At 32.0% G+C, this 23,508-nt stretch overlaps 1 protein-coding gene across 2 annotated transcripts in view; it reads left to right on the top strand.

Annotated features, from left to right (window-relative positions):
• The window catches only part of LOC149903833 (uncharacterized), a 196,154-nt gene that overhangs the window by 108,076 nt on the left and 64,570 nt on the right, over positions 1–23,508 (top strand). The window contains exon 1 of one of the 2 annotated variants that reach the window (XR_016457361.1): positions 12,419–12,533. The exons of the other annotated variant lie outside the window; for it this stretch is intronic. The gene's annotated coding sequence lies outside the window, so the exon portion shown is untranslated. Of the gene's footprint in view, positions 1–12,418; positions 12,534–23,508 lie in introns of those variants that run through there. 2 annotated transcript variants of the gene reach the window in all.

The following is a 23,508-nucleotide window of genomic DNA, read 5'->3' as shown; positions in this document are numbered from 1 at the left end:
GTAGCCGTTTGTGTTTGTAAAAGTAAATCAATATTAAAATCACCACATACTATAACTTTTTTTTTACTCCTGCTTAGACGCTTTAATATTTCTTCCATGACTGTCTCAAACATATTATAGTCACTGGAAGGGGGTCTATAAACGCAAACAATAATATAACGCTCCAGCTCCACACAGGACAGTTCAATGGTCCGTTCTACAGAAAGACTAACAATGTCAGTTCGTTCTTTACATTTTACACTATCATGTACAAAAATAACAGAACCTCCGTGAATAGCCTGTGTCCTAAAGTATATACTTTTTAATTTGTAATTTTCAATATTTACTAACGACTGACATTGTTTAAGCCAATGTTCTGTTACACAAAATATTTTAATATTGTTATCATTCAGAAACAATTCTATTTCTAACAATTTGCTAGCCAAGCCTTGAATATTTTGATGCACAATGGAAAAAGACTGCTTAGCTGTTGTCTTATATACTAGTTTAAATCTAGCTTAGGGCTAGATTGTCTGTCTACACTTAATCTAGGTTGATGTATAAAATTACTACTACATAAAATTATAGTAGATTGATGGTCTGATACCGAACATGTACCAGACTGGTTAATATTATTTGCTATTAACATAGCAAGTTCACGCTTATATCTATATGGCAGATACACTGTATTCTTTGTCAAAGTAAAAGATTTAATACATGAGTTAATGTCAAAGTAAATAAATGCATCACGATGATGATTTGTTAGGTTATACAATTTTAAATTCATATTATGAATTAATCTATTTTGTTCTTGTGTTAAACCAGGTAGGTATGGCAAGGTACACAACATAAATTTACATTTAGTCTTACTACTAATATCTAACATTTTTTTAAATCCTACATCAATATCCTTATTATTTATATTTAAACTGTCCCCATATAATATAATTACAATATTATTCTTATTAAAGCTGAAATGATCCAATGATTTGATTATATATTTAAATGAACTGTTAGGCGTACAAACATTAGTAACTTTAAGCCCTAAGTTGTTGAGCATAGCGCCAAATCCCTGACCAATATTATCTGACAACACAATTATTTCCTGCTTTGAAAGGTATTTAGTATTACTGGTTGGAATTGTGGTAGTGGGTTTAACAATATGTATGTCTGTGTAGTCAGGCTTATGGGGCGACGGTTGCTCATTGTCACTGTTTGAACACTGACATACATATTTATTAGTCAGCGACTCAAAACGCTCCATATTCTCATTGCTCAACTTAATAAGATAATCTGCCTCTTGTATATGCTCGTTAATTTGCATTTGGGCAGAAGAGTATTTCTGGTTCACATCAGTTAACATTTGACTTAAGGAGTCTATCTTCTCCTTAAGTTCAGTTGTTTCTACATCATACAAGATTTTATAGTATTCTAGATCCCTATGATATTTATCTAACTCCTGAACAAGGTTTTTGTTGTCTTTCTTTAGTTGAACAATCTTTTTTAAAGAACTCATAAGTATTCAATGTCCAATTTTTACCTTTACAAAGGAGCAAACATCATACTAGGATATCAGACGTTGAAGGGGCTGTACTCCAGTGTGAGTGTATCCTAACAATTAATCCACTGCGGCTGATGGCATAATTACAGTGAACAGTGACACGCGGCGCCGGCGCATCTGACCTTACGTTATTCTAATCATAATCTAATTCACATTCATTGTCCAGAAATAGATTTATATCTCGCTTATTGTATTGTTTACTGCTACCAGGATGTTTGACAAACTATTGTTTGGTAAGACATAGAATAGGCAAGACGTTGTAGTGACTTTATTGTATTTTAAACGGGTCGCCCACATACGTTCATGTTTATTTTGGATCTATACTTTTAAGTGTAGAAATGTTTATTGTGCTTTATCAACGCCTCAAAAAAGGAGTTTGATTCATACATAATATTCACACGGTTTGGCTGACAAACATAATAATATGAACATTGAATTTTTTATCTGTTTGACCATGTTGTCCGAAACGGTATTGGTTAAAAGATTTCTTTATCATTTAGTGTAATCCTAGGAGCTCATTTGAGTTTAACTTTGCAAACGTTTTAATTTTCTATTTTCTTAAGAGCCTTGGTTGTTCATTTTTATGGTCTTGGTACACTCGTAGTCTTACCGTCTTTACCAATTATTTCAAACAGAATTCTTCGACATTACCCGGTAAAACAGACGAACATTCATAGAAAAAATATTTTTTATTTATTTTAATTTACGAAATATCATAATATTATCTACTTTCGCACACAATTTTGTATTTATAGATTCGGTACCAGTATTCAAATCAGTACTCATTGTAGCACTATCAAAAAACACAACACACACACAATAATCGAATTCTCTTGTTAATTACACTGATAATTGCACTTCGTTAGCGGTAAATGCTACGTGACATTTTCATTAAATGTAATCGATCCCGTTCATTACTGGACAAACAATTAAATTCGAGCGTAAGGTGGCCAAATATCGCGCACTTTATGGGACATGCTGGCGTTATGACGCATTGTGTGCAAATTTTATGACATTCTAAAGTGACACGTGTGATAATTAACATACAGGTCGGATTTGACTGTTTTCACTGGCGATTTACGCAGTTCGCGTGTATTTTTAATAAATTATTCTTAATTATAATTAAGCTCTTATATGGTTGTAATGAAAGATCGATGATATTATACGTTGATGGTGAGTTGAGTTGATGTAATAAAGTCTTTAAGATACATTGCTAGGAGTACGTAAATAATGTATATTTTCAATTCGACCATTTTGGTATTTAATTTATTACCATCTGAAGCAAGTTACTTTAGCTACATTGGTAATTTTCACTAGCGTATTTCATATCTGCCAAAAAGCTCTAAGCTCTCTCAAAGCTTCAGTTTCTGCAAATTATATGACGCGCCAGCGAAAACGCGTATTCATCGATTTTTAAGATCATTATCTAACAAACTAACACTAAGTATAAAATTATAGAATCTGTTTCAATAACAAAAATTGCGAAAAGTTGAATGGCTTAATATATAAGTTTATTAATTACGTTTAAGCTCCTAAACAGATTTTGATGCAATTTGGACGTGTAGCATTTGTACCAGAATAATATTATAATATGAAAATACTAACTAGCTTTTGTCCATAGCTTTATTTATTACAACGAGGTAATATTATGTCATGTGGAGTTGGGACGAGCGGCTAGTAAAGATTTAGATTAGTTACAGATTCTTACAATTTTGTAAAAAAAGTAGAAATAAAGTTCATTATTAAATTTATGTGTTGTTAAGATTTGTGTATTTTTCATAAACAGCGTTGTTGCACATCCCGTAAATTTTAAAGATTGGCTACCCTACCCCAATATTTGGTTTACTAATTATTATAATTACGCTTTTTGTTAAAAGATACAATAAAATTAGTCAAACTTGTATTTATGATCTTGTTGTAACAGCTATTTAAATTACTATAATTATTTAAATTATTATCATTATCGTTCAATGAAATGTTGTTTTATAAGTTATTGTTTTATATTGATACTAATAATTTATCTCTAGGTATGCTGTTAGGCTGGTTTCGATACTTACAGGTACAACAATATAATAATACTAGATAGTACAAGTCTGACTGTGTCTTCCTAGTTATAGTACCTTATTCTAAAAGGATAGCTCCTGTATTATTAGTTTTTTTTTTACATTTATAAGACTTATATTATATTTTTTTAATGTTTATTTTAAATTGTTTGGATGTATATTATATAATTACTATACAGGATGTCCCACTATCGGTATACTAAGCGCGAAGGGACTTGTAGTTTTGCATACACTGATGACGTAAAAAATACTTAAACAATAAAATTACGTCAAAATTTTTCCTTAAAATCCATGTTTTCTTCTCTAACTTCGCGCAGCCACCATATACCACTTCGATAATGTGAGCATTTTATCAATGAAAACATAATCTTAAAAGATAGCTCAAGTACGGGTGGCAGAGTTGGGCGGGTTGCTTGTTAGGGGTCTACACATAGAGTTTTAAGAATTCATCTATTTGAAAAAAAAATGCGTTAGGAATTTTATAAATATTTTTTTACGTACTCAGCGTTTGCAAGACTATAACCACAATTGGGCTTAGCATACCAACCCTGTATAATCAGTGAGCTCAACTACTGAACCGATTTGGATAAAATTTTAGTAAACATTGGATAGGTTTTATCCCGGAAACCCCACGGTGTCATCCTTTGGCTGCGCGGGCGTAACCGCGGGCGGAAAGCTAGTTTCCTATAAATTGAACAATTACTGTAATATTATTGAAGAACATTTTTATACGCATGCAACAACAAATTGCAATTTAATTTGGCATACACCTATATTTTGATCAATACATAGAACACAACATTATCGAATTTTAACGACTATTGAAACAAAACAAAAATGTGCACGCTCTCAAATGATATTTTTGCCGAGTCGAACTATTAACTCGGCTAACACAACGCAAAACAAAGCAAACGCCGCAGTCGGTTGTTAAACTGCAATTTGTTGTATGTAATCGATTTTTGATGAATCCCACAGCACCAGAGTTATTCTTAAATCGTTGATCCTTTTTGCGTCTAGTACAATCGTTTCTGAGTAACCATTTAGCGGTAAGACGATGCGTTTTAACAGAGATCGCGTATAAAACACGCTCTGACAAGAATAACGCTTAATAGCCCTTAATACAGCTGTGGTTTTCGATTTAGCGTACACGTTATGAAATTGTTGGTGGATTAGATTGATACAAGGGTTTGACCGCAGGTATTCATTGTCGCTTTTTTGTAGGAAAGGGATGGTCTTATAAAATGTAATAGAGGCTTGATCTCAATAATTTTATAAGCTCGTAACTATCATTTATTTTTCCTATATCCCAAGGTTGTCTGGAAGAAATCGCTTTTAAGCGATAAGGCCGTTAAATTGTACATTTATTTTAAGTTACCTATCGTTTCTGTAAATGTTGTTTTTGTGTGTATTGTACAATAAAGTGTTTTCTATTCTATTCTATAATTTATAAATTTTGTCTTAGTTCGTTATTATCTAGTCAATTAAGTTACGTAGAAGATATTTTGGTACAAAGAAAATTTACTGTTAGAGTCTTTTATGTATTCAGGTCCCCGAGAAGAATTTTTGCGTATATTATGACATCACTCATCACTTTGTAAGTTGATAAGTTTTTAAGTTGATAAGTTTTGGAATCATGAAAATCTAAATAAATTTAAAATCATAATGTTAAATATGTTTCGTTGTTACGATGTACATTCATTTTTCTTTACTCTTTACATTGCATAGCAACATAGTTTCAGCGTGTAACATAATTATTTAATAATTCATTTAACATAATAATATCGTAGGAGATTGCCACACATTATAAAAACATGACATTCGGATATGCGTGAAATGCCATACTAAATGTAGTACAAATGAGTGATGGTACATTAAAATCGTGTTAAATATGATCGAATAAATAACATAATTATACACTACACAGGTATGATTAAATAATTTTTGACCCAATTAAAAAGAAATGAGGACCCTTACTATAAACGTTTATACTGTTACATTTTTAATGTTTCTTTTTATGACTTCGACTTGCAAGGTGAAAAAGTTTTCACGGTATATTTGTATGGGACATATTATGTATTTAATATGTTTCAGTGAATAATTTTGTTTACAGTTCAGTAGATGATCAGTCTCCTGTGCCCTAATAGAAATACCTTTTGATCGGTCTCCAGGGGTAGTTCAGGACATTTCGATTAATATGTGTAGGTATGTGGTAGCTATAGTAGAAGGAGATATATTAGGCTCGACAGTAAATTCGATAGTAATTTACACAATTTCCAACTGAATTGTGTCAAATGAAGATCAAAGTTGAGATTCCTGTATCCTTTTATCATTTTTTACTGATAATAATATTCCATAGATATAAGTTCATTCACCAAGGAATCAAGAACAGAACAAAAGGCGAAGAAGAAGATTGAACGAATAGTACTATATACCTTTCTTACATTTTATGACACAACTACCTTTACAATTACATAATAATAATGATTTAATTAAGGGGATTCTAAATACTTTTATTCTCGTGGTATACGAGACGGAGTATTTGAAAGTGGGCATCCACAAAATAGGACATAGATATTGCTCTTATTTCAGAATTTGCATATTTCAGATTCAGCACAATAAATAAAGCTCGATTGCGAACTCGGAACATTACATGCACATTTTTATAAAAAGCAAAATTCATTATTTTTTATGACACAAAATGATCGTATAAACTTTGTCATTCTACTTTCCTTTTATAGAACAATGTGGTCTCATAACAGCAAATTAGCGGTTAAAGTACAGAAGGAATTCATAATTTGCATTCAAACCGGCCAGGAAAATGTATATTTCTTACAAATGACACCTTTTTTGTTAATTACAAGTAATTCGACGTTTACGCGGAATTATGTTTTGAAAATATTATTTTTGAAAGTATTTTTTAAATGAGCCTCATTCATAGACCACACGTTTGTGTCCAAGAAACGATTATAAATGATGCAAATTTACTCCAGAAAACAGAAATGTTACCTGGTACTGCTTGTTTATAAATTTTACTACAGACCAATATACAATACATATACAATCTATAGGTACTAATATTATAAAGCTAAAGAGTTTGTTTGTTTGTTTGAACGCGCTAATCTCGGGAACTACAGGTCCACAACTACAAAACCATTTATCGAGGAAGGCTATATATCATCTCGCTAAGACCAACAAGAGCGGAGCATTGTGGGTAAAACCGCGGAGCACAGCTAGTACCTAATATTTTGGAAATCTAAACTGCAATTATACTATAGTCGCTTTTGTGACCTAGGATGAAATAGACACGCAAACAGAATACACGCACACATACAGAAACACGCTTTAGTTGTTTGCGAACGAAGATGTCACAGACAGACATAGAGAAACACATATACATATTCATTTATGTCGGGGTTTGAAAAATTATAATGTCATACTTTTCACTCATTTTTATGGAAAAGTTTGCGATGAAATTAAAAACTTAAAATATGCATTATAATTAAATTTCCTGGTACTACTAAACAATTTTAAAAATGTTGCAGATTTTCTGGAATTCTTAGCATGAGAATGTTACCTACAACTAATGTTTTGCTTTCAAACACAGGTGAAAAACAACTGAAAATCTAGATAACTAGCTCCCTCCGCGAAGTCCTGTGGCAAAATGAATAACCAAAGAAAATATTAAAATGTTGACAAAAATAAGGCTCTATATCTACTTGCATATGAATAAAACCAATCAGAGAAATATATAGAGAGAAATGCATACTCACCAAGATAAGGAACTTTCCAAAACCACGAACCAAAGACAGAAAAGCTTCATATGACTCTCGGGTTAAATCTAAAAGGGCAGTATATTAATAATCGTTACAATATAACCAAGTGGCCATTATAAAGTACCTTTAGATGTTGCGGCACGACCAGAATACGGTCGTATCGGATTACCGACCGCAACTTCACGTTTTATTCAAATTTACCGAGCCGTGATAAAGGCCAACTGGGTAATTGTTAACTTTATCAACCGATTCCTTCTAACTATATTGTATTGAGCAAATATTGTGTTTAATCTTGTCAGGGCTGTCACCTTTCAAATTTTGTAATTGGTTTTATAGTGTTAGAAGAAAATATCAATGTAAAGATAATCGTTAATCTATTTTCTTGTCTTATCAAGAATTTACCAACCCTATGAGTTTTTTCTGGGATGTCTTCTTTATCCTTAGGGACACAATTGTACAAAGGAAGGTCTAGATTGCTGATTCCAGGTAAATAAATGAAGTGAACATTTACGTGTGTACCTAATAGTTCATCAGAAATAGTTCATCTCACAATTTTTTTGCATAACATATTGAGTTCGAATTCATGGTAACTGCCCTCAATACCTATACCTACTAGATACAAAGTAATCCTATCTCAGAGTAGCGCACACCTTTCGGTTTTCAATCAAAGCCTGCCGGCAAATTCAATGTATTTTCTCACTCGGTTATTTCAAATCTATATTATCTTCATCTATGTATCTGTAATTTTAGTACATAGCTACTGTTGGAGATAATTTTATAAATTAATTTTGTAAATAACGAAACAAAATTTGAATTATATGTTATACTAGATTTCCGCCCGCGGCTTCGCCCGCGCATTCAAAGAACAACCCGCATAGTTCCCGTTCCCGTGGGATTTCCGGGATTGCGTCATTTTCCCGGGATAAAAAGTAGCCTATGTCCTTTCCCGGGTATCAAAATATCTCCATACCAAATTTCATGAAAATTGGTTCAGTAGTTTAGGCGTGATTGAGTAACAGACAGACAGACAGAGTTACTTTCGCATTTATGATATTAGTATGGATTTAATGAACATTTGACATTAATTTTCTTTTTTGTCATTTGGATACACATCAATTTTATCGACAAGCTCTTCTTAAAATAAATAGCTACAATTTTATTTCAGTAGTAATTGATATTAGCCACTTTATTTCTGCTCTGAAAATTTTCCGAACATAATACATCTAAAGAGCATTGAGATAATATTACTACGTATGGAGGAGACACCACGAACAAAATCTGTGCGCCATTTTTTTGCTCTAACTAAGTTTTAAAAATTATTATCTAGTTAGGTACTTACCGATGAAAGTTATTCCTTTTTTGTACTTGCACTTTTCCGTATTATTTGTGCAATATCGTAACACACACGAAGGCATATTTGATGCGTTTCACTTTAAAACAAATAAAAAATGAGCGTGCAGTTACGCCATATGGCGTATGTTGACCGATGAAAGTTATTCCTTTTTTGTACTTTGCAGTTTTCCGTATTATTTGTGCAATATCGTAACACACACGAAGGCATATTTGATGCGTTTCACTTTAAAACAAATAAAAAATGAGCGTGCAGTTACGCCATATATGGCGTATGTTGAGCGGAACATAAGTGATGTAGGCGGTGTCGTCTCCATATGTATATCTCAATGATAAAGAGTTACTTAATAAGCAAAATTATCACTACACATCTAATAAAGCATCGCACTAAAATTGCCTGTCACGCAAGTCGCTCAATCTTAATCCCTAACTAGCAAATACCAATTTTCCTCATCGATGGAAACACCTAGATTGTTCTGGAACATTCCACGTTGTAATTTAAATATCAAGTGAAGCTCAGAGGAACTTAATCAGGTGACACCTCAGCCAGTAAAAAATACAAAGAATCCCTTGCGACAACATATTTGCGCGGTGTGAAGGTGCCGGGACTAAACACATCTATTCGTCGTATCTTTGCTTGTATCTAGTAAGGCAATTGTTCCAAGCAATTCAATGCTCATTGAAATAATTGCAGAGCCTATTCAGGACTTTCTTTGAGGTCTTGTTTTGATAGTTTGTTCCAACAGATTATGTAACATTATTATTATTAAAATGATGAAAAAGGCAGGAATAATATTCAAACTTTAGTGAAATATATTCGAATAAAAAGTTTAAGAGTGTAAGTATTAATTACATTTTAAAATTAAAGCGTTTCTGTTTGCTACTCGATTCCCATTTCCATTCACATGATTTGTCATTATTTTCCACCTAAAGTTTCTTAATATAATTCTTGCTAAAAAAAAGAGTAAAACATCATCAGAATTTTTGAGTCAATCTTTAAATTGTATTATTTACTGGCTACGTCTAAAACCACCCCGCGTAAAAACTTGCGCAGACCCCGTACACAAATAAAATAAAGCCAATTGTGGGATTGACATGCCCCATGGCTGTAGGGGTAACAAGAAACCGGCCATAGTGTTCGGTTTCACTATCCATTATTACAGAGCAGTGAATTTCGCTTTAAACCCTCGTTTCGACGATGATTCACTCGGAAATCGAATTTTTTTGCTTTTATTTTAACTCTGTTTCTGCGTAATCAAACGGTCGAGCTGATTTTTGGATCCATATTATTATAAAATTGGAATTATACGTTAATTTGATTTAAATCATCTTCTATTTGGATAGATACAACTATCATATTAAAAAATATATCAATAACATCTATAAAATGATCTAATTGCCCTCTGCTTTCTTTATATTATCTAGCGATACAGAGTAATTAATTGCATTTATTGCTTGAAATACTATTCTTATTTTTAAGTCATTAATAACATGAAAAACGGTCTCAGAATTAGCAATAACTTTTTTAACACATAAAGATAATGTTCCTATAAGAAGGTAAATAATTGTAATCCAACGGGTTACGTTAAAAATACGCAGCTTCCCAGAAGGATATGCTGACATCTCTTCTCAGTAAACAATTATCGAATGGTTGATATCGAAAGTAGGTTTACTATTTATATGACAACTTCATGGAACGGTTGTTGCAGTCGACCTGTTCCCATGGTATTGACATATATACTGATTTCGACTTGATTGTTCACATTTTTTAACGAACGCCTGTCGGAAACTGGTTTTATCTTGTATATTTGCTTGAGGAATTTGTACTGAATACGTGGTTTGATTGGTAATTGTTTTAAGGAGATATAGGTTGGTCGTTATGATTGAGAAAATTTACTATGGTCAATGCTGTTACTGAAGTACCGTATATGCAGTAGATGAAAGTAATGTATTCACAACGTTCTAAGCTATTGGTGATTCTAAATATATAACCAATGTGTAATTTTTTAATAGATAAATTACTTAACAGTCTCAGGAACCAGAAAACGTCAGTAATATAATTACCGCCTTCTGTCGATGAAGGTTACTATAATATTATATTTTTCAATTGTAAAACTCAACCAACTCTAAATTCACAAATATGTAGTACCTAAGTATTTAAAGCATGAACAGATGATTGATCAAAAAAATATTTGTTAAGAACTCTAATATTATGTTATATGAACGACAATTTAAATAAAATACATATATTGATTAAGAAACAATAAAGTCGAGTCAATTGATTATTGAAATAGGTACCAGAATTTATTCATTTTTTCACAAATTACATGGTAACTAATTACATTCACTAGACCTGACCTAATTCGCTTCACGGCTTGAATACCAATAAAAAAATAAAAATAACACAGAAGTAAAGTGCTTTCCAACTATCAAACAATTATTTAGTAAAAACTTCACTTTTAATTACTCTAATGAATGTATTCCTTCATTTTGGTAATACATTTTTGATGACTTGTTCAATATTCAACTCGAGGACTATAATAGTTACTTGCTTTTAAATTATGATGAACTTGAATAGATTTAGGTAGTATTTTCTCATTCTTCTGAAAAAACAGAAAGTATATAAGTACATATAAGTTTCAATGTTTATTGCCTCAATAATAGTTGCAGACCAAGCCAATTGGCCAATTAGAAGCTAATGCCATAACTTTTATAATGAATGCAAGTTCTTATAAAAATCAACGGGAGCTATCCGTAGAATTAAAAAACCATACATTAGTTGCTATACTAACTTCTTATCGTTACTTCTTGTGCGGAATTAATAAAATATCGTCTGACAATCATCGAGGAGACATACTGTCAAAGTGTGGGAGAAAAACTTGAATAATTTGGCTGCTCCTACATTTCTCATGAACAACTTAAGAACTGTTCCTTTCTAGGAATCTGGTCTTATGCTAACCGCCCGTCAGTAATTTAGCTGTCAGTGTATTGATAGATAGACTTTATGCTGCGTGTACACTGAGTGACCACTCGCTATAGAATTACATAGTAGTTTATGGATTTATGAGTTTTTGAAGTGAAACTTCTTTAGGCGCGTTGTGTGTAATGCCGTAGTATCATGGAGTAAGACGAGGATTTAAGTATCTTTGAATCGAAACTCAAACTCAAACATTTATTTATTCAATTAGACTTCTTCGAGAAGCACTTTTGAAACGTCATAACATATATTTAACATTTACCACCGATTCAGAAAGCAGTATCTATGGAGAAGAACCGGCAAGAAACTCCATAGTTCCTCTCTTTAATCATGTCAGTATTACAATTTAATTTTACAAAATATGTAACTGTATTATCATAATATGCCAAAGAACTGTCCTGTGGTTTTTACGCGACAACCCTCCATGGGTTTTTAATTGTGAATCTTGCCAAAGAAGTTTTACTTCTGACACGTGTGCTTGGCACACACTCGACGCACGCTGATTTTTTAATACTTCCCATAATATCTTATTTTGTCGTATTATCATATTTAGTGAAGGCTAAAAACTTAATATCAACATCATAATCATTTACACGTATTTGTTTCTTCTACAGGGACACGTACGGGCTCCTGCGAGAATTCAGGCTATTTCTCCACGCTGGAAAATGGCTGCTCTTTTAATCATGCCGTTATCGACACGATGTCTTCTTTCGTTGATTTGGATATGTGGAGGCTGGAGAGCTGATATGGATAATTCGCAGAAAAATTAAAAAATTCCAAAGTTCTGACCATTGATCTTAGCTACAAGTTTTTTCTCTGGCTCAAGAGAGGTGAGAATCATCAAGTCGTACCTACTTTAAATAATAGAACAAATATTAAATACCTTTATATGTACATATTATAATTTTATTATTATACATTTTAGCTTCATATTAAACTTCAGTAAATAAAAGCTCTGTAGACCAGTGAGAATGCACCCTTACACCATTGTACTGCTATTCACGAATTATCCAGTTTTTACTATAAATTATTGCTTCAATCTATTGAAAAGATTGATAGGTCTCGTCTATTTATAATTCGAGTTTGATTTAATGGTGCTATGTGCCATATTTTAGGTCGAGAAATATCGCAGTGTACAATTATCTTATCACTTTATTGATGAAGGACTTAATCAACGTTATGACATTTTATTTTTAATTTTTTGTTTGGCACGTGGTCGGTTATTTACTAGCTAGCCGCCCTGACTCTCCATGTATGTCATAAATACTCATATAACAGGATTAAAGAGGTAAGTACCATGTGCTATTTTTCCCATAAAGCGTGTCAATAAATTAATATTTCAAAAAGTCGTGTATTTTATTAAAAAGCTTTCAAGGATCTATATATATCAAATACTAGCGGTCCGCCCCGGCTTCGCCCGTGGTACATGTTTACGTTTTCTCTACATAAGAACCATCCTCGTACTTCAAGGAATATAATAAAAAAAGAATTATCGAAATCGGTTCAGCCGTTCTCGAGTTATGCGCTTACCAACACATTTTGCGATTCATTTTTATATATAAGATTAATGTTTGTGAAAAGGTCAATATGGTTAATTTAATAAAATATGACGAAATACCTATAAGTTGGTCACTTTAAAAGGGCCAAATATTTCGCTGCATCTTTGCAGTCGGTAATTGTTTGAGAAGTCCTTGGTTTGATTCTTTATGAAAATTAATAATTAAGCTCAGTTTGACTAGGTACAGATAACTTGTCCTTAAAGATAATCGATTGGTAAAACACGTGTTAATAATTGCATCCATCCCATACACCAAAACGATATATAAGTGAGTTTTTACGACCATGAAAGACCACGCTCCAAGGTAGTTAGATATCAAGTATATAATAATGAATAAATCTCATCACTCATGAGCTATAAACTTTAATATGAAAGCGCTTTTTATTGCATTTGCAATCATCTATGATACCATTATGAGTCATTGTTACGGATATTAATGTGTGTTTAAATACAAAAAATCATAACTACCGGTTTCACCATTTTAACTTATTCAATCAAAAAACGACATAGCACATAGCAGATCATAACTCAACTGATAATTGCCTCCGTTATATCTTGATATGATTTATTTAATTGTTCCCTCGATTTTGTTCACACAATAAATTATTGGTAAAAACAACGGAATTCTCTCGTATACTTATATGGTGATATTGGACATAGTTGGGTATGAAGTTGCTATTTATTGCGTTGTAAAGAGACCGACAATTGAAAAATATATATGAGCGCAAATAAGTTTATATTTTAAGTATGTATTGTTTAATCAGATTCAGCCTCCCATCCATGATGCAGCCAGGATTTCAGGATTTAGAAATCTGCAAAAATTATACATAAACGTTAGATACAATTTATACATTAATCATTTTAACAAAAACATGACAATCCGACTTATTAGTACTAACCACATGTTAATATTCGTAATTTCATATTAAGCAAATAATTACAGTATTAAGTCCATAACCGTCTATAAAATGATGATCGCCAACATCACATATGAATACAAAATAACTGACCTAATTCACCTGTCAACTTCTTTAAAAAGCATGTAAATGAAAACTAGTGCCACACAATGTTTGAATTGCAAATGTGAACTATAAATTAAAAATTGTACTTAGTCCATGTTAACAGAATTTAAAATATCATACCTAATGACCGCCCTTTATCAACACCTGTAATTATATTTCATTTTTAACATTATTCTCTTGAACCTACATTTACAACACGCTGTATATCGTATACGCAATGAGATTACGCCTAGACAGCATATTTACTGCATTTTGTTCTTTAAACTTAAGTGTTAAGGTATATTTCAGTATGCATTTGAGATAGTAAAATAGGAGCATCGTCAACAAAGTTGCAAAGCTAACATTTAACTCATAATTACACGTCAGTATATCGAAATTGTTTTAGCGTTTAATACCACTCTAATTGTGAAGTCACGATTTTTCATGCTTATTGAATTAAATGTCTTATCAAACTTTTACTAAGGGACATTCAGATATTACAGAATTTGAACCAACTTGGTGTACACGCGATTTTGAGCGATTATATCTTAGTAATTTAAACGTTTGTACAGGGTAAGCTTTATTAACATTGTTTCTTATTTAAATCAGCAATTTTGATGTTATTTTGCAGATAGTTTAAGCAGGTGATTATTAATAAGCGCGATTGGATTGTGTTTACTGTTTGAATGGTTACTAGCCCGTTATCAAAGGTGATCGAGCTTTAAGCTCTGCTGTTGGTCAACACCGGCTTGGGAAGATTGTGGATAGCGATATTTTTTATTAGATTAGATAGATAATATTTTTTATTGAATGAAACGAGAAAAAAACATTTTGATCCTTTTGAATAGGTTGAAGCTTTTTTATCCTAAAGATTCTAGTGGGTTAGCAATATTGCTAGAGGGTGTTGAAAAATTGTACCAATGAAGATGAAATGTAAGTAAGCTTAAAAAAAACGTAGGTGAAAAGAAACGAGTAACAATTCAAATTGGCTAGTAAGGTTTTTAAAAATTAAATATTTTGCATATTATTTTAATTGTAAACGCAAGAATGTACCTACCTATTATTGAAATTACTATAAACATAAAATAGGACATAATAAGAATGGCATTAAGCTTACATTAAGTAAACAAGTCAAAGGTCGCAAAAGTTATAAAATAATATTATAATGATTGTCACGGATTCAATAATACCTCGTGTTTATGTAAAGAAGGGATATAAAATCATAGTTGTAATCTATTTGCATTTCCTAAACATAAAGATAGAAGGTGAAGTTTTGAATAAAATTTACATACTACTATATTTCTATAACTTCAACTTTGCAGTTAGTTGGTAACTATTTTCTTACAGGGAAATAATTATTCGAAGTACGGTTAAAAGTTTCACATTGAACATACCGCAGAACTTATTCCGTTACTCTGTTATTAAATAATTACCAATTACGGGCCGTAATACAGGTTGGTTAATTTAAAAATTTCGTTTTGCGACGAAAAAATTCCTGTCACCCTTTAAGCGACGTTTCCTTAGTTGAGGGAAGTTGGAATGATTAAATCTTAATGAGACGCATAATTTTGAACGCATTTTTAGTGAGCAACGAATATGGTAATTATGAGGCAACGTTTTTTGGGAATTGTCGTGAGGTTGCTCATTGGTTTGGATGGGAAATTAACCTCAAAGGCCATGCGCATGACCAAAATTCTAGAGGGACAGTGCGCTGGCTGTGCGATTCGTCCATCCATATCGTGTAAATTCTTTAATATTTTTATGAAACGAATATGTATTTGCATTATTTATCGAGAAATTCCCTTAAGCACATCTTTGATATGCTTGTTAAATTCAAGGTATCATAAAAAAAAACACGAAAAAGCAGACATTTCCACCTTTGTTTGCTGGTTAATTCTCAATGGAAAAACCAACTTCAATTGTACGCCTTTTCATACTATAATACACAAACCGTTAGCTGGCCACAGTTTTAAATTTGAGAAATAAAGGCATAAACACAAATCAAGGCTACAAAGGTAAGGACAATAAATTTAACAATACTACTCAAAATCATTTGCATTCGTTCTTACTATTGAACGAAAGACTCAGAATAAATGCATAAACAACTATTAGCCCCAACAACCTACAAATTGGTCAGATACGGTCAATTTCCGTGACTACGAGACATTACAGCCATATTTGAGTAAAGAGCGGCTGATCTGCATCTCACTTCCCGATAAGGGAATGTCGATCAGAGAATCGATTCTGAATCGATCTATTATGGAACCGGCTTCCATTTTATGTCTTAGTCGATTCGATATCGACTCGATCTTGCCTCATTTATATCGAATGATTTAAGATATCTGATATTATTATAATTTTGTTTGCTTATATTTGCATGAAAGTATTGCATGCGGTAACTGGAAACCTTATGTGGACTAATGTCACGGCATGGGGCTTGTTACAAAGAAGTATTCATATAAATTGAGGTCGTGGTATAGAAAAATATTGACGTTAAATAAATGAAATACATTTATGCAGTGTGTACCTTATTTTTCATTACAATTTAACTAGCTTAAGGGTTACCTTTGTAAACGAATATTTTTTACCTACACATGATGTGCCTGGTAATCTTATAATGATCTAAGCTGGTAATGGACAACTGATGTATGAAACTTAAGTAAAGATTCTTTAGATACGTTCTTCAATGGTCTATTTATTCATGTTTTAAATAAAATTAACACTAAAGGCAGAAGACCTGACAATCTTTAAGTAATTTCTCCAGATTCACTACTATCGTAAGCATCACATAATCATCGAATCAAAATAATTTAAAGACAAAAAACAACGAACGAAAACTTTTAAAGATAAAGAGAATCATTAGATATTAGGCATAACTATTGGTATAATACTTGATGTAACTATATATACAAAATTCAAGGTACCCTTTGTATCGAGGGCAATTAATCATACCACACCCACACGACGACAGTTTCGTGTTTACCTCCTTATCAATTTACTCCTTTATGCGAGTACACAATGTTGCTATGCATGCAATTTTTCTGTGATTAATTGACGTCTAAATCTGAGGTGGCTATTTTTTGTTGTCTATGCTCTTTGTCTTTATGCCCATGTCACAGAATACTTAATAGTAGCTAAACGCTACAGAACGGACACTCTCCGCCTCCCGCCAAAATTAAACTTACCTCACCCCCGCGCGATCAGACATAAAATGGGCCATATTTTTCTGCAAGGACGATACGCAACGAAGATTGACAACATTAATCAAATTGACTTAAAGTAATTTTATTATTTTGGATTTGTGATTATCGTTTTTCGTAGAAAATGGTTAGATATTGTGCTGTTTACGGATGTATTTCATCAGAAAAACGCGAATTTTTTTTTACGCTAGTCACAAATGTGCCAACCATAAAGCGTTAACACACACATTTGCAGTCTCTACAGTGTGACTGTCAAAACGATCATTTTGTATGGAGTGTCCGGGGTGTGCCCATGTTTCCGTGTTTTGTGTGCGTGTGTGTGTGTATGCACGTGTGTGTTAATTTTTATGTATCTGTAGACATCGAAATTGATATAACTATGTATATCTTCATCAACGGACTTATTTGCGAAATGTGGCAAGGATACATCAATTATTTTAAAAAATGTTATTTTAATACTGTTCTTTATTAGGTTTTCAAAATGTGTAAAGCTATTAAATGAATAAATATTAAATGCTTGTAATAGCTCATACGAATGACACTGCAAAATAGTGTTTGTTTGGTTCTAATTATTCATGAAATGCACGTCATGCTGCTTCACTGTGTGAGATTATGGATATTTGATGTGGTAATGAAGTACAATTATTTGCCTTTTCTTGACCAGATTGGCAGGATATTAAAGTTCCTTAAAGCTATTCAATTTAGAAATACAATCAACTATTTATGTGTGAATATTAAAATAAGCTCTTAACATGGACGTATAAAAAAAGACGGACGGTATATCGCCTAAACATTGAGTGAAGCCTAGTAATGGCGGCGAAACATCCATGTGTGTGTGCCATGTTGCCATGGCAACAGCTGTGTTGATGACAATGGCGGCTGTATTTTTTTCTATAAATTTTGCCGTAATAATTTTGTCATTAAAACATAAAAGAAATAACTTGCTTCCCTGTGGAATGTAATCCCTTGTGTTTTGTTATTTAAAATTGTACTGTTGCGACACCATTTAACCACGCAAGACGGCATTTTAAATATTTTTTGTGAAACAGTGACGCAGTTAATCAGTCGGTAGTTCACGACGTAATGGCGGCCGACTAGCTTACTATGGTGAGAGTGGGTGCGTGTTTATTGTCTTTACGCGATCGCTAGCTTACTATGGTGGCTTCACGTTGTTTGTTCGTAATACGGCGTCCGTCTTTTTTTATACGTCCATGGCTCTTAATATTTACCTACCTAACCTAAAATATGTATAACCTAGTATTTTCTTGAAAGACAAGTCAAATTTAATGTAAGAAAGATCTTGTTAAAATTGTGATTATTAAAATATATTTTTCGTAATTAGGGTATTATCTATGTTATTTTTATTATCTATCATTTAACTAAACACAGATTTGCAGATAATATCTAAGTATTGAGAAAGGTTACCAAAGTTCAAACTAGAATAATAGTAATTACCCGCCATAATTAAATATGCTAAATAAAAAAATGCAGAATTTACGTAACCTGGGAGACATGTAAAAGTTCATGCAATAAAATGCAATAACAATTAGTTCCGTGTTGTAAATAAACCGCACGATTTATTTTACCGCCAACAATATTTTATCTGTGACATGTCAACGGCACATGGCGGGAACGAGTTTTTAATTATAACCTCCTTGTATTAATAATAATTATAGTATAAAGGACTTAGTGGTTGTTGCATTAAAATAATCATTCTTGATATACCTACATATTTTTTTATTTGTATAGATGACGAAAATATTTCTAAAGATGTCTCCCGAAAGGAGGTCGTGAAAAGACATTTTAACAGAAGTCATTACAAACTTGGTCATAATTAAATTAGATGCAATTTTTCTATTTATGTCACTTTATTAAACTTATTCATGAGAGAAAGCGCTTGTGAATGAAAATATTATTTTTATAAATTGTACTACACAGGCCACAGCACGTAGGCTGAATGAATGAATTATTATATGACATCAATAATATAAAAATAACATAAACATAAAATAGGAAATTGTGCAAAATGGATAGAACAACAAATAGCTGTTCAATAAAAAGTATAAAGAATGACGGAATAAAAACATAAAATTCTGACGATTAAGCCGTTACGATTGCGCCTTGAATCTTGGTTTGTACCTAGAATTATTAAAGACTTACCCATATTCCTCCACTACAATCGATAGATCGTAACCTATCCATAAATTGCATATTAATTAAAATATATTAGTCATTTAGATGAATCACTATCCACTTGGCATTTGGATTAAAACATTATCCATAAACTGCATGTAAAGAGCATAATATTTGCGCTTACAATATAACATTAAACGAATTTACACTCGTTCACTAGAAACTAAACAAAATTAATTAGCTTTTAAACACTATGCACTAAACACGTGAATATGAACAATTCGGTAGAACCATTAGAATTTAGCTAGAGCTGGGAAGATAACTCGACAGTGATTTAGCTGTGAAAATAGCTATTTGGCTGGGAACATCACTTTTGAACTACTCTTTATTCATTTAGGGCTTATGCTTGAGTAGTTTTATGTAGGGTGTTTAATTTTCCAATAATTTTAAGGATATTAAGATAATTTTATGATGTTTTGACAAATCTATTTTTTTTTGTCTTATTCACGTTTTATTTGCAGTTCTAAATTACGAAATTATCTCTAAGAAATCCATAAATTAAATTCGTATAGATATTAATAATCTCTCTGGTCTTACAAGAGCCATTGAATTTTTCTAGATTTGTTCTGATCAAAATAAATTTATTAATCATTCTTTACAATATAATTGAGCTTTCAAAATCACCACTCAGGAACAGTGTAATCACTAGGCAATTGAATCACAGTGATGTTGTGATATATAACAGTGACTTTACACCTAATATGTATTTGTCACAGGTGACAAACACGACTACTTTGAATTCATTTCGCATTCAAGTACTATTCGAGACCCGACCGCACGATCTCTCGCATTTCTCTAAACTAATTAATTTGACACACTCTAATGTTTTTTTAATAACCGCGCCATGGGACTAGCCCATTGCAATTATTCTAATGCGTATGAGCCTAGCCTTTTAGCTCTTTGCGTGTAGCTAGGATAAATTAAACTCTAAATGTATGTGCATAAGGTTGAAGTGACTTGTATTTGAATATTGGTTACGTTGGAATATTACTTACGTTTCCAGTAAATTTATTTCGTTTTCTAATTTGTGGAGTAACTTCGTGTTTTCTGAGTGTTTTTGTTATGCATTCGTTAAGACATGGTTAGTGACATTGTTATTTGATATAATGTATCTTAATTTAGCGATTGAGAAGATTGACATCATGCATGGCATAATATGACTTAAAGGTTTTTCAGTATTAACGAAAAAAGGAGACAAATGCGGCGGCAGGCCACTGGATAGATAGATAGGATCATATAGTTTTTAAAAACAAACTACAACAATTTGTAGTTCGTTCACATCTATATAGATTGCTATGATATACATAATATCAGTAATAATAAATAATTGCCATAATGTTAAAACATGGAAAGATCCGTTGAACAATGGGCCACTTTGTCACAGTACAAAAAAATAAATTGTCAAAAACAAATTGAATAATTAATGAAAATTTCCTTGTTTATTTCCGTCCATAATATTTTCTCAAATGACCACGTTTCTATAATTCCAATGTGTATAAACCACCTTAATTGAAGTCTGATCATGCCGCTATAAACTCAATCAATGCAAATGAATGCATTGCCTAGATACTAATATCAAGGTGAACTTTCAATGCAATTTATCTCACTGTTTTTATGCACTTAGTGCCTTCGAAAGAAATACGAAATACTATTCATTTAAACGTTATCACGAGTCGTGTCCTCTACTGTAATTAGCGATTTAAGTGCCAACTCTGTTTAAATATTAATTGGGTGTGCAAGGGTTGTCTCTTAAGATAGGGTTGCCAACTTTATCTGAAAGAAGAAAATTTGTTTTACAATTTTTTTGAAGCTGTCTTTGTAGTTATTGGTTTTGAATACTGAATAACAAGAGACAAGAGTGTAGCACTTGAGTATATTTTCATGTAGTAGGGAGATTAGATAATCATAAGGATTTTCAACTTGGATCTTATTATCCCTTTATAGACCAATTCTGAGATTCAAAGATACATTAATAAATGTTTATTGCAAAAAATTCAAATACGACTTTATTGAAAGATAAAAATGATAAAAAAAATGCCTTGCTAAAATAATAAATTATTGTCTAATTGTCTCCAGATTCTAGTGCGCTGTGCGAGTTGCTCACCAATCACCATGAACCACAGCATTCAAAATAATAAATGTAAATACATTTTTTAAATTTAAAGGTTTAAAGGTTGCCTCTTGTTTTGTCATTATCCTCTACCTCACTTAGATATTTGTAATTAACATATTCTATTCCCTTTGCAGTCATGTTTAACAACATATTTGAAATTCAAGGAAATAAACGATACTCTCACATTCCCATATTCAGGTGTAAAATAAAATTTCCCATCAGTAAGAAAACCGCAAACGACTTCGTGGTCGCTCACTTTTGCGCAATTTATATCATAATGACCAACTTAATGTGACCCCTGAATTACGGTGAAACGTTCTTGCAGAGGGGTTTTGCGTAAGTGGTTACTTTGTTTCAGGTATGAGTGACATACGGATGTATTTGTTATAGAATCATTATTTGGGGTATCGTTTCTTGCTATGTAGAACGGTATAGTAGGTAATTTTTCCTCATTGTCTGTTTTTATGTCTCTGATACGAATTTGTTTATGTGATTTATGTTTGAGAGGATATAATTCCTATATATTCCTATATTTTATCTTTCTTCATAACCATGTGAAGTACCCTATAGTTTTTTTGGTCCTTGATTTTCTTATGATGTTTTATTTGACTTTATCTTGGATCTAATGTGCGAAGTTTTGTTTACCAAACATATTATGTGATAAGGAAGTCCATTTTGCTTATTAACGATGTCTACTTCATTCTCAATGTGACAATTTTAGATTTTTAAGGAGTAAGGACCTTAACATCTATAAGCAGTTGTTAAGAAAGTCATGAAAAATATTAAAGATTAATTCATTCAACTTAAAATTAATGCAAGTAAAAGACCAATAATTAGATTACTAGATAAACAAATAGGAAACAACATGCATATTCTAACAGTTATCGGCTTGTTATTCCTCATTTGGACCTGGAGCATTCGATACTAGTTCCATGAACGTCCCAACAGTGTATCTCGAAACTAACATTTACGTAAATGTTGGCAGTAAAATATGCACTAAATAGTTAATAGCTCTGCTCTTCCTAGTCGAGAATGCACTTGCGGTTGAACCCTCTATTGTTGCATAACGCCTTTCTTTCTTAACTGGAAAACGAAGCGGGAAATTATCGAAGTAATAAGTTTCCTTGTAAATGCACTGAAATTATGTGTATTATAATTTAAAGACAATGATTAACTCGTTTTCCAAATACAGATACAAATAATCTTCTAAATGCAACTTTTAAATGAATCAAAAGTTGCTATGGTCATAATAATATATACAAATTCAGATATTAAAAATTTTTAGTGTGAATTATGTAACGATTTTAAATTTAGATATTTTATATTCCTAAATGATTACTATGTATAGCGAATCTCCTAAAACGATTAACCTTTTAGAGTGATATCACGAATGATGGATAGACGGACAGTTCCTCAATTGCCAATACGGAGGGCTACCATAAAAATTCTGGCTTAGGGTTGATGCAATTTCGTTTTACCAGATTTTATTTTATTACGATAAATTTAATAAAATATCTAATAATTTTTAACAAGTAGCCCATTTTAAGGCTGGCAAATCTGAATAAAATGTATGCTTCTTTGAAGTCAAAGTATTGCACTAATTTTGATTTTTACTAGCTAGTAGCTAGGTACTCATTTCAGCACCTAATTTACGTATAATTGATACCACTTTTCCCCTTTATATCTACATTTTATGCTGGTGTATGCTTTTACAACCATATTTTAATTACCACGAAGCTT

Source organism: Colias eurytheme, chromosome 12, assembly GCF_061535395.1.
Source record: "Colias eurytheme isolate Ceu_HAF_F1 chromosome 12, ilColEury1 Martin Lab GWU primary, whole genome shotgun sequence".
In the NCBI taxonomy this organism is placed as follows: Eukaryota; Metazoa; Arthropoda; class Insecta; order Lepidoptera; family Pieridae; genus Colias; species Colias eurytheme.
The sequence above is the reverse complement of the archived record's forward strand: the minus strand, read 5'-3'. Positions and strand labels throughout refer to the sequence as shown.